This window comes from Saccostrea cucullata, unplaced genomic scaffold (assembly GCF_032062105.1).
Source record: "Saccostrea cucullata isolate Sc308-1 unplaced genomic scaffold, CSIRO_AGI_Scuc_v1 ctg4371, whole genome shotgun sequence".
NCBI lineage: Eukaryota > Metazoa > Mollusca > Bivalvia > Ostreida > Ostreidae > Saccostrea > Saccostrea cuccullata.
The window spans coordinates 138,663-155,073 of NW_026921528.1; the positions used below are offsets into that span (position 1 = coordinate 138,663).

At 33.2% G+C, this 16,411-nt stretch overlaps 1 long non-coding RNA gene across 3 annotated transcripts; it reads left to right on the plus strand.

Annotated features, from left to right (window-relative positions):
- The first annotated feature begins 11,783 nt into the window (after nt 1-11,783).
- On the plus strand, nt 11,784-16,179 carry LOC134260201 (uncharacterized). Of its 3 annotated transcripts, none has more exons than XR_009990486.1 (4): nt 11,784-11,866; nt 13,429-13,513; nt 15,131-15,281; nt 15,982-16,179. It is a non-coding gene; the product is annotated as an uncharacterized LOC134260201 (long non-coding RNA). The 3 variants fall into 3 exon arrangements; XR_009990488.1 differs by lacking the exon at nt 11,784-11,866 and adding an exon at nt 11,885-12,103; XR_009990487.1 differs by lacking the exons at nt 11,784-11,866; nt 13,429-13,513 and adding an exon at nt 14,486-14,544.
- The last annotated feature ends 232 nt before the right edge of the window (nt 16,180-16,411 follow it).

Sequence of the window (16,411 nt, forward strand, 5' to 3'; positions counted from 1 at the left end):
TGTGCATCCCCTGTCGACCAGTCACACCCGCAATATGCTTTGTCATGATCGGAAAATAACGGAAAATCCGTTGATAAGTCAGTGTGTATAAAAGGCCAAGCAATTAGTATGAAAAACTTCAGTCTTCCTTGGGTGATAAATTGTATTTGCTGAAAATGTCATTGCATCTACCGTAGAACTTACAAATGATGACTTTCAACGAGACTGCTGATATTCTTGTTTCAGCAAATTGTTAGTCAACTAGGAACGATCTCGTTGCGAGCAACGAGAGGTCTTCCGTCCGATTGCAGCTGAAAATCTATTAAACATTTTTTTCGACACACTGTCATACTGTCAAACGGGTCACTAGCGTGAAAATCCGATACGCTTATCGATTACGCTATTTGAACAACTTCTCTAAATTCGCTTGTATGAACATGTAATTCTGCAAATCTGTCTTGGGATTATGAATGGAGGGTCACTATTCATAATTTCGCGCCAAACGCCACGAGTAAATCTTAGCGCCTTTCCCTTGGAATGTTCTATTAAATAGGTGAGATGGTTGATTTTTTTTTTAATTTTCCTGTTAATCACAAAGTGAATTATTCCGGTTACCTACACTTTCATGAAAAAGGTGGTGTGTTTCACCGAAAAAAAATGCCTCGATCGCCCTACGAGGGTCAAGGAATAAGATTCAATTATGTTCAAAAACTTGCATTGAGAAAAAAAAATGTTTATATGAAGACAATTAAACGGTCTTTTAAAAATAGTTGTCCTTTTTTTTTTTCTTTTTTTAAAAATTCTTATTGTAACAATTGTCTTTTCTATTCATTTAATATGACACAAGTGTGCATGGGAAAACAGTGGTCACGTTTTATACTTACTATATATATATATATTGTATCTTGAAAAACTATTACTTATAACTACATGTACGATTTAAGCTATGTGTTTCCATGATGCAAAACAAAAGATAGTAGGTATTGTACTTCATTTGCATATTAATTCTTTTCTATTTCTATTTTGATAAACAACTAAAACCAATTAAAGAAGACGTGTAAGGAGGCCTCGAATTATAAATGTAGGTTGACACAGAATTGCAACGAACCTATGTCGTGACAATCCAAGTATTCCTTCACATTTCATTGCTCCTTATGTTACTTTTGTTCAAGCAAACGCTCGGCTGCCTCTGTAAACCCCTATTGCGAAATGTCGGAGTTGACAGAGACCTCCGCCATTTTGGCCCCGCTTCAAATTTTTGATTGTTAATATCTCTAGTTTGGATTTATCAATTTAAAAACAAATTATATATTCAGCCTAATTGAAAAGGTTTCTATTCACCATTTTAATATAATTCAAAAATATTGAAAAACAAAAAGTTGAAAAATTCGACTTTTTAAATTCGCCTGCAGTATCGACAGGAAGTAGAGACGACGTACAAAAAATTGCGTCCTGGGTAGTACTTATCACGATCTATAATCCCTGAAAGTTTTACAGTGATATCTTTTACCGTTCTTGAGATTAACCGCGGACAAAATGTCATTTTAAAATCAGAAAATTGTCCGTAACTTGGCACCAGACAGGAATTTCCAAAAAATCTCTCGGATAAAATAACTTCAGATAACAACACATTGTTCCTGCAAATTTCATGAAAATCCATCCTGTAGTCTTCGAGAAATCGCGTGCACAAAATTAGATGTACGGAAAAATAATAATAATAAGAAACAGTAGAATCACTATAAGGTCTTCCGTGAAGACGGAAGACCTTAATAACTTACCTCGTTTTAAAACTTGTTCATACGTAGAAAATACAGCCTACTGAATCAACTGAGAGATATAAACCCTGTCTAATTATGAAATAGATTTGTCAGACTCTGTTTAACAAGTATCTTATATTTCAAGCTCACCGGGATATATCGTATATTTGGATGTTCTACTGACATGAGGGATTTTTCCATCGTCATTTTTGATAATTTTAAAAGTAATATTCCGCTATCACCTCTGTGGTGTTTACATCTCCTCATTTATTAGATACCTGAGAATATGCTCTAAGTATATTTTTTAACCACGGCAATCTACTGAAGATACTTTGACGTTACAGGAAAAAAAATGTAAGAATGGAATCTTTGACGATGTTAAACGTACAAGACGCATATATTTTTTTGAGCTTAAAATTAAAAATTACAAAATAAAGTTAAGGACAAAAAATCAAAGATACAGCTACAAAAAAGCAGCTCTAAATATTCCTTTTCAAAATTCTCAAGCAAAAGTTGTTTCGAAGAAAGAGGAACAAAATCTCTCAACTCAGCGAGAAACAACAAGAAACATGATTATCAATATCGGAAAAGACGCAAGTCAGAAGAGCGATACGAAATCGGAAGCAAAAATTAATATTGGAGCTAATTACTTCTGTCACAAAGAATTCAGAATTCTAACTAAACAGACAAAAAGAAAAAAGTTGACAAGCCACCCATGGTTGCTGATCAATTGATCACAGACTTTCAAATTCCCCTACCACCTGGCGAATTATTTGAGAATGGAAGTCTATTTATGAACATGCCAAGAAAGGAATTTCATAATCCAGCACAAATAGTGCTCAATTCAGTAACAAATGATAGAAAATTTCCCGTGGAAACCCCGCCAGAAAAACATAAAAGCTTATTTGATAAGTTTCAGTCTGTGCAAAGAAAAAGAGGAATTGCAAAAAGCGATATTATTCCACCAGATTTGCATCAAGCTATCACCGTTATACAGCAACAAACGAAGAATATAGAAAAGAAACCTTTGGAGCCACATCCTATTGCTAAAAATACTGGCCTTTCGTCTGGTGCGATTCATAAAATGCGTGAACCAAGCCAGCCTACTGGAGTTAGCGTAGGGGTTTCGCTTTTGGAACATTTAAACCAACACCCGCCGCCCCCCTGGACATTTAAGACCCGGATTTATACCTTCACCGCCACCTAGTGGATTTAGAAGACACCATATCCCTAATCCACCTGATCCATGGAATATATATCTACTCCGCCTCTTATTACACCAGCGAATAGAATTCATACCCAAACAAACCATTTTGGAAGCAATCAAAATACACTAAACCATAGAGCTCAGATGAATTACATTCAAACAAAAGTTCCACTGAGTGGCGTTATACCTCAACCACCTATCGTTGCAAGAAAACATAGCAGATTTTCTCGTCCGAAGAACATAGCACCTTATCCACAACCTCCTCCAGTGTATTTGACCAAGGCACCTAACAAGCTAATTAAAACCAGGTTCCAATAGGCGCGCCAGATCACGGTCTGTTTGAGCCCATGCATATTAACTATCCTCGAAATCGTCATTATGGAGGTCCACAATTTAACAGAGATTCCATGCGGAAACCACCGACACCACCAACTCAGAACTTTGTGGATACCACAGTAATTCCAGTGGTGAATAAACCAGAACCCACACCAAGAAGACGAAATCTTCCCAGGCCCGTCAAGTTCGATCCACTTAAGCAAACAAGAATTAGCCAAGAAAGCTAAGAAACCAACTAATGTCAGGAAACCGCCAGAGCCACCTGGCGAGAAAAGAGAGCCCAGATCCTGATAGGAAAAAATTAAATCAGAAAATATTTAAAAACTCTTTCCAAAAACACTATGTGAACGAACGCAGAAGCAACCAACCTATGAAGGAATTCGTATCTGAATTTGAACGGTTTATGAAACCTTGTTCATGGACTCGTTCATGGACCTGGGTGGTATGCTAGAGTTCTAAAAATAAAAAAAATTGCAGATCGTTATATGAAACAAAATGTATTAATATGTAAAAATGTTCAAACTAATCAGTGATGGTGAAAGTACATACTTAGACACTTACATGTAAGTTTAGTACAAAACATAAATTTTAAAGAAGGCAATGATAAAGGTCGGATGTTATGCATATTTTTTTACAAGTAATTTCTCTCTGGTATTTCACCTAGTTTAAATGGTACTCTTCTGTGGCAAATGTAATTCTAAAAAAAATATTAAGCAAGGTCTCTTTATGACAAAATAAAGCGCATATTTCTAGTTTTAGATCTGTTGATTTTATCACATGATAAAATTAAATCACATCTGAATTCCTAACAACCATGTGATGTTCGGAAATGAAATGATTCACATTTCCAAAAACGATTTTCACATTTTATCTTTTACAGTTGGATTTTAGTATAATCGTTGAAGCTTTAGGGTTTTTTTTTACTTTCTGTAACTCTAATTAAGAGGAAAACATACAATGGGTATATTTTTTCTTTTCTTTTTTTTTTGTAATCAAGATAAAGCTTCAGATTATATTACTTCATTGATTAGAAAGGACTACGTAACTATGATTACGGCCAATTTTGGCCACTAATTTTACTAAAAATCAAAACTCGGCTAAACTTGTTTACTTTGCGGTTAAGAACTATATTGGTTGCATATTTCAAAACCAGTTATAAATTCGATTCAAAGAGTACAGTTAGGCCACGGGAGGGTGTCAAAGTTTGACAGTTTTCCGACTTTTCTCCAATGTGATGGAATTGCAAAAAAATTGAGGTACTTTTTACTTCGGACATCATGTAGCACAAGCTTGCTTGTTTGAGATTGTTGTGCAAAAAGCATCTGAAACTAGTGCATTAAATATATAAATATGGTAGATAGGCAAGTTTGTGCTCTATGTTTTCTGAAACTAAATGTGATATAATTAAAAAGAAAATACATAAAAAATGAAAAATTTGAGAATTGATATGATTTGATCTTTCTAGGACCTTTGTGTGTATCCTATAAAACGGTGCACATGTCATTTTGTAAATATAAATTTATTTATTGCAATAGCAGTGCTACATGTATGTAATATTCTAATGCATCGATGCTCTTCTTTAAAAAAAAACCCCTAAGTCTGCTTGTTACTTTTCGTATTGTGAAACACTTAAACGAATAATTATGTATATATCTTAGTGCTTTTTGGTTTGAATGGTGTTTGTTGAAAAACCTATGAAGTGCATATTGCCTTTCAGCTCACAGGATATCACAAACCTGCCGAGTAGTTTGCCAAGAAACATTAGTTCTTTTTATTGTTTTATAAATTAAGAAAAAAGACATATGAATTATATAATATGAAGGATGGCATTATGCAGGATTTCTTTTTCATGTTTTTTTTCATATCATTAATACCACGTGAAAATCAATGAATTTTACTTTAGCCATGTACGTTTAAGAATGATTTGTACTTATTGGAGCCAAAAATACTACCAAATGGAAATATTCTTCTACCAATAGAATAATTACCAAGCTAATTCTTTGAATGTTTGATTCACAGTGACTGTTGATTGCACATGATGTTTGAAACGTTTGGACATAGATTTTAAAATTGGTGCACGAAGTCTATTGTTTGTCTCATATTCTGTTTGTAAATATTGATTTTATTTAAAAAATATTTTTTTCAATTTGCCATGTATGTTCTAAAATCATTTATAATGCCATTGTTATTTACCTAGAAAGACACACGAAAACATCTATTTACAACGTAAGTGTCTTAGTGTCAAATGAATAAATTCGGTAAAGAGGAGATAAAAGTTTGGAAAGCCAAAATTTAATTCTGAATTTACGACTTTTTATACTATAAATACTATTAAGTGGCACTAATATTAATGTGCTTCTTTAATTTATAGAAGGACGACCTCAATTTTGTGACTGTAAATTAAACGTTTTCAATAACTTGAAATAAAATCATTGTTAAAGATGAAGAATGATAAAAGAAAAACTGATGTTTTTTTTTTCAATTTGAACCAAAAAATGTTGAAAATATAGGGTAATTTGTCAAGTCTAGTGAAAACGTTAATTCCGCTATAAAAGTGGAATATCATTATTATGGCGAGATTTGGCTATATTTTCCGCCGCTTTTGTCCTTGATTTCATGAGATAACATGCTTGCTGTTTATATATGACGCAAGTTATGGTGGATATAAAACTGGACACAAATTGGCATTCTTACTTGTTATGAATTTTATTGAATATTCTGCCAATGCGTCTAATAATGCGAACACACTTTTTAAAATGGAAGTTTTTTTTAAACTCAATTTCTCTCTGCAGACAAAAATGATCTTTTCTGTTGTAAATTCGACAATCCTAGTTTAATGCGGATTGAAAGTTATTCTTCAAGCATTAAATTGTGCACACATGTGAGAGAAAATGAGAATTCTTGAAAGCTACTGCATTCACTCGTTGCTATGTTAAAAATGTAGCTTCTGTTTAAAAAGTGTTTTCGCATTATTAAACGTATCGGCAGAAAATTTAATTCTTTAATTAATGCACATGATGAAGGTATATTGCTGCATATTAAGGGGAGTTGACGATAGAAAAGTTTAAGTCATCAATGAGCTTGGTTGTTAGGTAATCATTCACGTCTTTTCAAAGTAAATTATATAAATATGAAATAGATGAGTCAGACTCTGTGGTATTTTGTTTTTCAAGCTCACCGGAGTATAGCGTGTCAACCTCAGTTTGGAAATAACTATTATAGTTCATTGACAATACGTCCTCGATATATCGAAATGTCGAGTTGAAAGCCATATCAAGTGTTTTTTTTTCTTTTCACGTTATAGTTTTGAACAAATTCTACTTTATATTAATACAAAAAATAGGACATCTAATAACGAGGCGGGACGATTGGTACCCATGGAAATTCAAATACATTTTTGGAAGACTAAGTCTCTAAAAACCACAGAGATATTGTCAATCAGAAACACGAGCAGTTATTGTGTGTACAATCAGAATGTTTTTAACAATGTAATTCTGATATGACAACTAACAAGGTAAGTAAATTTACGAGTTCCATTTTTATGGCAAAAAGCAGCCGTCAAAAGAGTTAACTATTATAGATCGGCATATTTTCCACTCGCAATGTTTCTCATGAGGGATTTGGAGATAACGAACAGTATTCAATATCAAAAGTCCATAAAACAATACAAAATAGGGGCAGAGCAAACACGGATCTCCAAAACATCAGAGGTAGGATCAGGTGCCATGGAGGAGTAAGCATCCCCTGCTGACCGGTCACACCCGCCGTGTGCAAACTCGTCAAACTTTCAACCCTTCAATAATACTTCTCTAACAATAAGTGCATAGATAATCAGTGATATTAATTACAAAATATTCACGATTTCTAATATTCAACCAAGACATACTGCCGTATTCTAAGAGCAGTTCGGGACAGAGGATGAAAAGCCAGGTTTCCCAAATTTGGAAACCCGATGGAAACATATGGGAATCGTGACATCAGTAGTTTCCATATAGTTTCCATTTTATGGAAACCACATAGTGGTTTCCACATAGATTCCCGACATGGAAACAATCAACCTGTGGTTTCCCGTAAGTTTCCCAAGATAGGAAACCATGGAAACATACCCCGGTGGTTTCCACATAGATTCCCGACATGGAAACAATCAACCTGTGGTTTCCCGTAAGTTTCCCAAGATAGGAAACTATGGAAACATGCCCTGGTGGTTTCCATGTAGATTCCCGATATGGAAACAACAAACCTGTGGTTTCCCGTAAGTTTCCCAAGATAGGAAACCATGTAAACATGCCTCAGTGGTTTCCATACAGATTCCCGACATGGAAGCCACCAATGTGTAGTTTTCCCCATGTTTCCCAGGCAGGGAAACTTTGAAAGTATATCTCAATACTAACCCACCTACCTTTTATTTTACAAAAAGTTAAATATTTAATTATGTTACCATATTTTTACCAATGATAGAAATATTTCACATGCTGTATCAAAATAATTAACTTCAAACAGTTAAAATAACTAGATGTGTATTTCTGTGTGATTAATTTAATATTTCAGCACCGTGAACGCAATTCAATTTTAATTCAATTTTATTTTACTGAATTTTATTTAATTTAATTTAATTTTGAATTTGATTTATCACATAAGTTTTGGTAAACTCGTATAGAATGCGTGAAGTGGAATAAAAAAAAGTAAGTGCATGCAGTTATGTAGAAATCAATCATTTCCGATCCCACTTTCTTGAAGCTGTCTATGATGAATGTTCCTTTGAAAAAATGGAAGAGCTAAGGAAGGGTACATTTAATGAAATTATTTACAGAAAAGGTTTACTAAAAAGATCGATTAAAAAGTAAATAAAGAAATATGTCAAGTTACGATTACTGATTAAGGACAGGTGAGACGTTCCTCAATAAAATAATTAAATTTTTTTCCAGTATTTTGCAACTGACATTGAAGAATTATTTTTACATAATTACATGTATTCACAAGACATCAAGGTACCTTACCAGGCATTTGTGTTAGATACCAGAGGTTGGCATTTCTTATATACCGGGGTAATCCGTCAGGAAAAAAATACTTCAGTTGGTTTGTCAAAATTACATTTTTAGTGTTTCAAGTTTTTAAATACAAGTTTAGAAAGTGATAAAGATTTTGTTTTAATATGAATTAATATATTAATATAAACTGGTCAGATAAGAATCATTCATCGAATTGGCTGGGGGTTGAGTATTATCATACTAGTATTTTACTATTAATAGTGAATATTGTTTTTTTTTTTAATTTATCAAATTATTATTTTTATTATTGGGGGTGGGTGGGTTGCTTTTCATTTTTTCCTTGCCCCCCCCCCCCCCCCCCCCCCCCCCCCCCCCTTTTTAAAAAAAAAAAAAACGCTTTTGAAAAAGTCACTATGGTCGGCCTGTGTAATTAGGGACACCTGTCCTCACGTGCCATTTCAGGTGGAGACACGTGCCGCGAAGACACCTGTCACTGTGTATTTTTTGTATATTCTATGTGAATTGAGACGGTTTTGTACCTAAAGGGAACAATGGGCTGTTGTCGAGCATGTACACACACAGTCTCCGACCGAAAATTCTTTTAAATTAAGATGATGATTCGTGTTTCTTTTATCATTTAAAAAATTGTATATTCCATAAATAAAGTTATACAAGAGAACATATTTATAAAATAACCTACATTTAAGAAGTTCAATGAAAGAACAAACTATTTAGAATTTTTATTTCAATTTTCATTACTGATTTAAAATAAAACTATCCTCTTTAGAAATTAAATAATTTTCTATAGGTATTGAATAGATCTTAATTCTCGTCGTGTATAATTATATTAAATCAGAATGACGTTAATAGATCAATGTGAAATCAAAACTGTATTTAATATTGTTGATGGGTTTTTGTGTGAAATTTGTAATCTAACGTACTACAAAGACATTTATTAGATAAATGTTTATAATATAATTCATCACATAAAACGTTTTCTTTTTTTTTGTCTTTCCTTTTTTTGTTTAAATATGTACGCAGATCCCCGTGTAGTAAACGCCTGCACTTTTCGCATGAAATTACAATGTAGGGTCCTAAATGCACATACATTATATTTAACAAACTTTAAAATTTTCAGCCATTTTTTTTTCTCCAAAGGCCATTGCTCTAGATAAAGAAAAGTCTATAATATTTTGCATGATTTTGTTTTCCTTAAGAACAATGGATTTTAAAGTAGTGCATGATAAGGCAATCTATTAAAAGAATTAATTGTATAATTAATTCATTGTATAATTGTCACGATTGTATTTTTGTGCACTTTTTGTTGATTTCATTCTATAAAGGTATGAAGTTTGTCAATACTTCAACAAACATTTCTTTATCTATGTTGTACACTACTTTATTTTTATTCGCCGACATGCTACTCTTTTAAAAAAAAACTTGCGTGACTAATAGACTTGATCTTCAGGCCTGTAGGAAAGTAATTTCCGTTAGAGTAATAAACTAACCGGGATTTTATTTTTACTAGCATACCTTACCAGATTTCTTAACGAAAAAAAAAAAAACATTAAAGAATATACAGGGCGGGACCAGCAGCTAAAGCTGTACGCATAAGTACAGCCCTGCACATCAACGAGTATAGATGACTTTCGACATAATCTTTCCCATGACTTCACTTATACCAATCACGACTAAAATACTGAATTAAAATACTGTTATATTTTCCTGCCTTTGATAAGATGTTAGTTTTGTTCCACCTAGAGATATAACTCTCCTAAGAAAAAGGTTTTCAACATATTCTGATTCATTTTTAAAACAATTTTACGTGTTAAAATGATGTGTGAAATTTTTTTAGCTAAAAGCCAAGGAGTTTAAAGTACAATGTACATGTAGCAATTAGAGAAAAGTCTAGCAGGTCCACCAGTAATATTGATAGCAGGCTCAAAATCTAATTAAACCCCGAAAAGGAGGGAGTTCAATTTTTAATTTAATCCCCCCCCCCCCCCCCCCAAAAAAAAAACACAACAATTTATTAGCAATGAATTATTAATCACCGAACTTTTCAATCATCACTATTGAAATAAAAAAAACTGTTCTTGATAATCATATTATAATTGTAGCTCATTTTCATGCCTTTTAGGATTCCTGTGGAAAGTTCACAATAAAAAAATGTGCTCACTAAAAAATTGTATGTGTTGCTTTTTACATCTATGAAATGTTACCCAGAAGCTTCTATTATGTTTAGGTAAACAAAAAATGGATGTCCATTGTTTTGAGAAAACTAAAATACGTGTCGAATAAAAAAGTAAAATTGCACAATGGCAATATGTAATAAAGATTCTGTGAAAGTTTCATTTAATTTCACCTTAGATTATGGAGATAATCGTGCCCAGTAGTATAAGAGGAGTTGCGGATAAGAGAAAAAGCGTAACAGACGGACGGACGGACGGACGTACAGACGGACGGACGGACAGACAGACGGACGGACGGAAATCCCGATCACTATATACCCTCCCGCTTTTCAAGCGGGGGGTATAAAATGTGCTTTTAAAAATTTAACATCTTTTAGTGTGACATTATAAATTCATAATCATACATGTAACAGTTAAAAGAAGCGGGGACAGGGGGGGGGGGGTACTTTCAGCAAGGACGGCCACTAAAAACAACCAAGCCCCGAAACCCATATCCCGAAGGCAAATAAGTTGAGGTGTCGAGCAAGAAACATTTTTTTTTTCTGCTCTTGCCTCATGTATTTAAGCGCTTTTTTTTCTAAATATACTAGGCCTACACATCATATCGGCAAAAATATTTAGGAGCCCCTCTTTTTATTCCATGTAAAGGGGAAAACTTTTTAATTCTAATATAAGATCTCAACAGTTTATATTTCCCATCCTGCATCGCTCTGTAGGCGCTTTATTTCATTGGTCAATTTCCCGAGGCGCCATTTTTGGAGGATCGAGAAGGACGAAGAAGAAGGTGTAAGCAGCTGGTAAATGTGAAAAGTAAAGATGGTTTCACCACCCAGTGTCTTTAAGACTGTGATAAATGCAATGGCCAACTATGAAGGATTAGTGTACGTATATTTTTGTTAACTTTTTCATTTACGGTAAATAGTTGTAATATTTTGCAACAACAAATCTTCACTATCGGAGGCAACTTTTGTTCTGACGCCATTTTGAAAAGTTGGATACCTAAGTTTTAAATTGTTAAGTGTATATATTGCAGAGAGAAAGAGAGAGAGAGAGAAAAAAAAATTTGAGACAGTGATATAGCATAACATAGATTATGGAGGTCCCAAAGGCACCGTGCATGTGCATGCTGTATGTTGTAAAATGGCAACGTTTCGCCTATTATCATGTTTATTAAAATGTATGCTCCATATGTATGTTCTCTCTCTATATATAAATGAATACTTTTCGGAAGAAAAAATTAAAAAGAAATATTTTTAACCCCGCTCAAATTATCCGGATGATAATAGTTTCACCGAGCATGGTTTCGTAGTTAAATTCAGACCGTAGAACATCCGGTTTGAATACATGTGTTTTCTGACTTTTCGGATAGCCAACTCTTGTTTTTTGGAACTTACGACTTATGGCAAGGTATAAATTAAGTATTTTTGGTTCAAAACTTTGATAAAAGCATCGATATTTTTACAAAAAGTGTCTTCAATCTCAGCTTATCCGATTATTCATGAAGGATATCCTCATCAGAACAGTTGGAATAGATTGTAGGGAATAGCATAACCTTAATCATATGCATGACGATGATATGGAGGAAAAATATACATAAAAAAGTGAATGTAGGTGAAAGCCTGTCCACTTTTCTGAAGAGATTAGGTTTGTTTTATTGTTTATTGAAATAGTTTACTGCTCAAAAGATTTTTTTTTGTAATGTCTAACCTGTTGAGATGAAGATGTAAAAAAAGAAAAGCCTAATAGTGAATTAATATTGATAGTATGTCAAGAAATGCAAATGAATCATCAGCTTGAATTATCAGTTTTTTTCACAATTATTGACCTGAGTAGGACAATGTATAGCGAATAATACATACTCTTTTCCATATCACATCCTAGCCCGAGACACCAATATCAGCCAGAGGGACAGAGGCCCTAGGGCTGATATTGGTCAAAGGTCTGATACAGGATGTGATGTGGAAAAGGGTATGTTTCATTATGTTTATTACAAACTTTGGTTATAAAATACAGAACACTTCAAATTGAGAAGATCAAGAAAATAAGTAAATAATCATGCACAATAAAACTACTTACATACATGTACACAGTATTGTCTTACTGAACAGATTTAGCTGTCATTAGGTCAAAATTGCAAATAATAAGATGCTTCTTATATCTGTATATACAGGTAACTCTTGATAGCTTGAACTTCGATTTCTCGGAAGTTCTTGATCGCTTGAAGTGAGTCTCCGGTCCCGATTTTTTCCACTATATAACTAAGCAGATTTGCTCTTGATTTCTCGAACTCCTGATCTCTCGAAACCCTTGATCCCTCGAAGTCAAAATGCAGTCCCGCTGTGCTGTGAATTTTACCCTTGATACCTCGAAGTGGCTGTGTGTATACCAAGTTATAATGTTCAAACTTTTGCCATAACTGTATATCTGTGTGTCTGTCTGAGTGTCTGTTGTCAACTTAAACCTTCACCATAACTTTAGAACTATACGAGATAGTGGCTTCATATTTAGTATGCATACTCCACTAATGAAGTGCTTTCAAATGGCAACAAGGACAATGATTATGTGATCTTGACAGTGACCTGTAACAGTATGCTAAAAAAAATTGCATTTTCGAACTTTGTTGCTGTGTTTCACAAGCGCATCTTGTTTTTAGCTCTACTTGTCAGAAACCAGAAGAGCTTATGCGATAGTAATGCGTCCGTCCATCTGTCTAGCTGTCCGTCCGTCTGTCTGCAAACACTACTCCTCCTTAAATTTTAGTCTGATTTCAATATAACTTGGCACACAAGTAGACTATACTAAGATACATAATTCTGTGCATCAGTTTTTGATAAGTACAAACCAGTAGAGCTACAGTCTCGACAGAGACTTCTGGTTATTTTTTCTTCCATCCCGGTTGTTGCTAATGCTATTACATAATTAGTTTAAATTAGAATGCAATAGTACCTGGACATAATTTATCATTTCAGAGAGAAGAAAACTGTGTGACTTTAAAAGAAAACCAGTGAGATAAAATTATAGAAAATGTATGATGATTCAGGATGTGGTCATTTGGTAAGTGGTAATTCATTCATGATTAGTATGTATATGACAATTGCCTAAAAAAAAAGATTGTAAAAAAAAAAGATTCTAAATTTTATTTAAATACTGAACTGTGGTATATCAGCTGTGAGCTACAAGAAGTTTTATGTAAAAGCTAGGGCTGAAACAATTTGCCCAGTATCAGCTGTGAGCTACAAGAAGTTTTATGTAAAAGATCCTCCATGTTATGTGTGTATTGCTATGATTGACATACAATCAGTTCTCTAATACACACACTTCAATAAAACTTTGTCGTCTTGAACCTGAATTGAACAGGAAAAAACTCTGAGATCTCTACAAAAATTTGAATGAAAAAAAGGAAATGCTTATTAACTGATTTCTTGCTGGTCAGTATTTTGATTACTTAAAGGAAGCTCTAAAAACTGCACACTAAAGAGTTCTACTTTAATATCAGGTAGTTTTATGAAGTTAAAGTGATCTGCCCATAGATTAAGATTATGAAAAATGTTATTTTACAGTCAGTTAGATTATTTTTAATAGATTAAATTATTTTTAGCATTATTTAAAAAAAGAAAAAAAAAAATATTTTCATAAATTTTCCAATGTAAGTAAACAGCAATGATTTCTGCTTACAGTCATAGTCCATTGTCTTTGAAAATTTCTTGGGGAAATGAGGCACATACTATATGTTCTAAATGAATAAAAAAGGCTCATTATGCACATATTTATATGAAATATGATAGATTTTTTTCTCTTCAAGGAATAATTTCTGCAAGTCACTAAGTTTTTAGAGTTTCCTTTATTTTATAGATATTCAATGAAATTATTTGAAGTATTAAATTTTGGTAAATTTTATGATACTAAAAGGTTATATGGATGAAAAAACAGCATGTGTGTATGACAATAGGGCTTAAATTTTTAATGTCTCTTAATTTTTCAGTGACATTAAAACAGGAATTGTCATCACCAGTAGACGAATTTCACATTCCTAAGAGCTTTCTCCAATTGTCGGCGTATCGCTCATTTTCCCCACTTTGTCCTTTGTAAGTTACTTGTTAATATTTTCAATCTTCAAAAATATTGGACAATTACGATCTGTATCTGTATTGCCAGAGTATGGGGGCAACATGAAAGTCATAATGAATATGTTCATACAGATTTTATTTCTAAGATATTGTCCCTCAAAGTTGATACGGTTAAAGAGGGAAAACAGCGTCTTAAGCCGGTTGACCCCAGATCGACCCTGCGAAGGGGAATAACTTTTGTAAATGTGAAAGTCCTTTGTGGTATATCATATAGATCTAAAACTGACTGAATTTTGATCAGCCAATTCATGAACATGATGAATGGATGTAAATAATGTTGGTCAATATATGTAAAAAAAAAAAATTAAATTACTTGTTTATATATACATTTGTGGTATCTCTCCCATTGAAGTTTATAAACTTGTTATTTATTTCTTAAATAAACTGAGTGTACATGCAATACCGGTATAAAATTACTCATAAGATACATGTATACTTAAACCATGATAAAATCATATGTGTCCAATGCAGCATATGATAAATCATTAACATACAAGTACATGTGTATATATACTGTAAAACATATATATTGCATTATTTTTAGGTCCTGTTCTGTGGATGCCCTTAGACAGTGTCTACCCATCACTCCATCTGAAATCACTTGTTCTGTGCATATTTCTCTCTCAAACTTAAACTACAGAGAGCCTGTGGATAGAGGATGAAGAGTGACCTTGGACTAATTTTCTAGGTCAAAGGTCAGTATCAAAATCTACTGTATATCTTTTTTTAAAATCGTAGTCCAAAGTGTATTTCTCCCCTGGTGTAATCTAGCTTTTGTGCAATGGGGTGGAGGGTCTGCAATGATCTTCAACCAATTTCTAGGTCGAATATCAAAATTAAAAAAAAATCTCTCCCTAATATTTTTGTTATTATAAAGGGTACTGTATACAGGGAAATTTTCGCCCCCGTTTCATTTTCGCCCCTTTCGCCCTACCCTCATTTGGGCGAATTTAAAACGGGGCGAGTTCAAAGAATACAGTAATATTTCGTTAACAATAACTATGACTGGGCGAATTTAAAACGGGGCAAAATTGTTCGCAAGTGTGAAAGGGCGAAAATAAGACGGGGCGAAAAAACCCTGTATACAGTATGTTTTCTCTCAAACTAATCAAACTGAAAGCAGGGTTCTTAGTATGAGATACATGTAGTAATATATTCTCAATGACATAATAAGGCTGAAAACATTATTTATATTATGTTATTTTTTTTCACTTATCATAAAGCATTAAATATTAAAGAGATACATTAAATGCTGAAATCATATGTATCATGGTCATGGAAAGTAATTATTGATATTGGTATATTAAAGGACATTGACTGATCTTTCAGATTTCTAAGTTATATTCAAGCATTATAATTCTGACATCATATAATAATTTTGTATGAATATTGCAGATCATAGGTGATGTGAAGAAAACCAGGAAACTGATGTTGAAAGAAGTACTTAATGACCCTTATGAATGGACTTAAATGTGAAAGACTGTTCCATTGTTTATCTAAGATATATGAATTTATTTAATATTTTGATATCATTGAAAAATTCAGTTACAGTTTTTGTACATCAAATGAATTATTAAACATATAAAATGGTAATGCTTTTTTCTTTTACATGTAATAAATTTTTTTGATAGATTTTTAAAGGAATACGCATTATTTCACATTGCTTCCTTTAGAAAAGTTAGGGAATCTTGAAGTTTCCCAGTAATTTCCACCAGGAATGGGACTCCAGATAATTCCACCAAGTTTCCGCCACACAGAAAGTGCTACACAAGTTCCATATAGTTTCCTGAGTCAAGGAAACTTCAGGAATCATAAGGTTTCACGA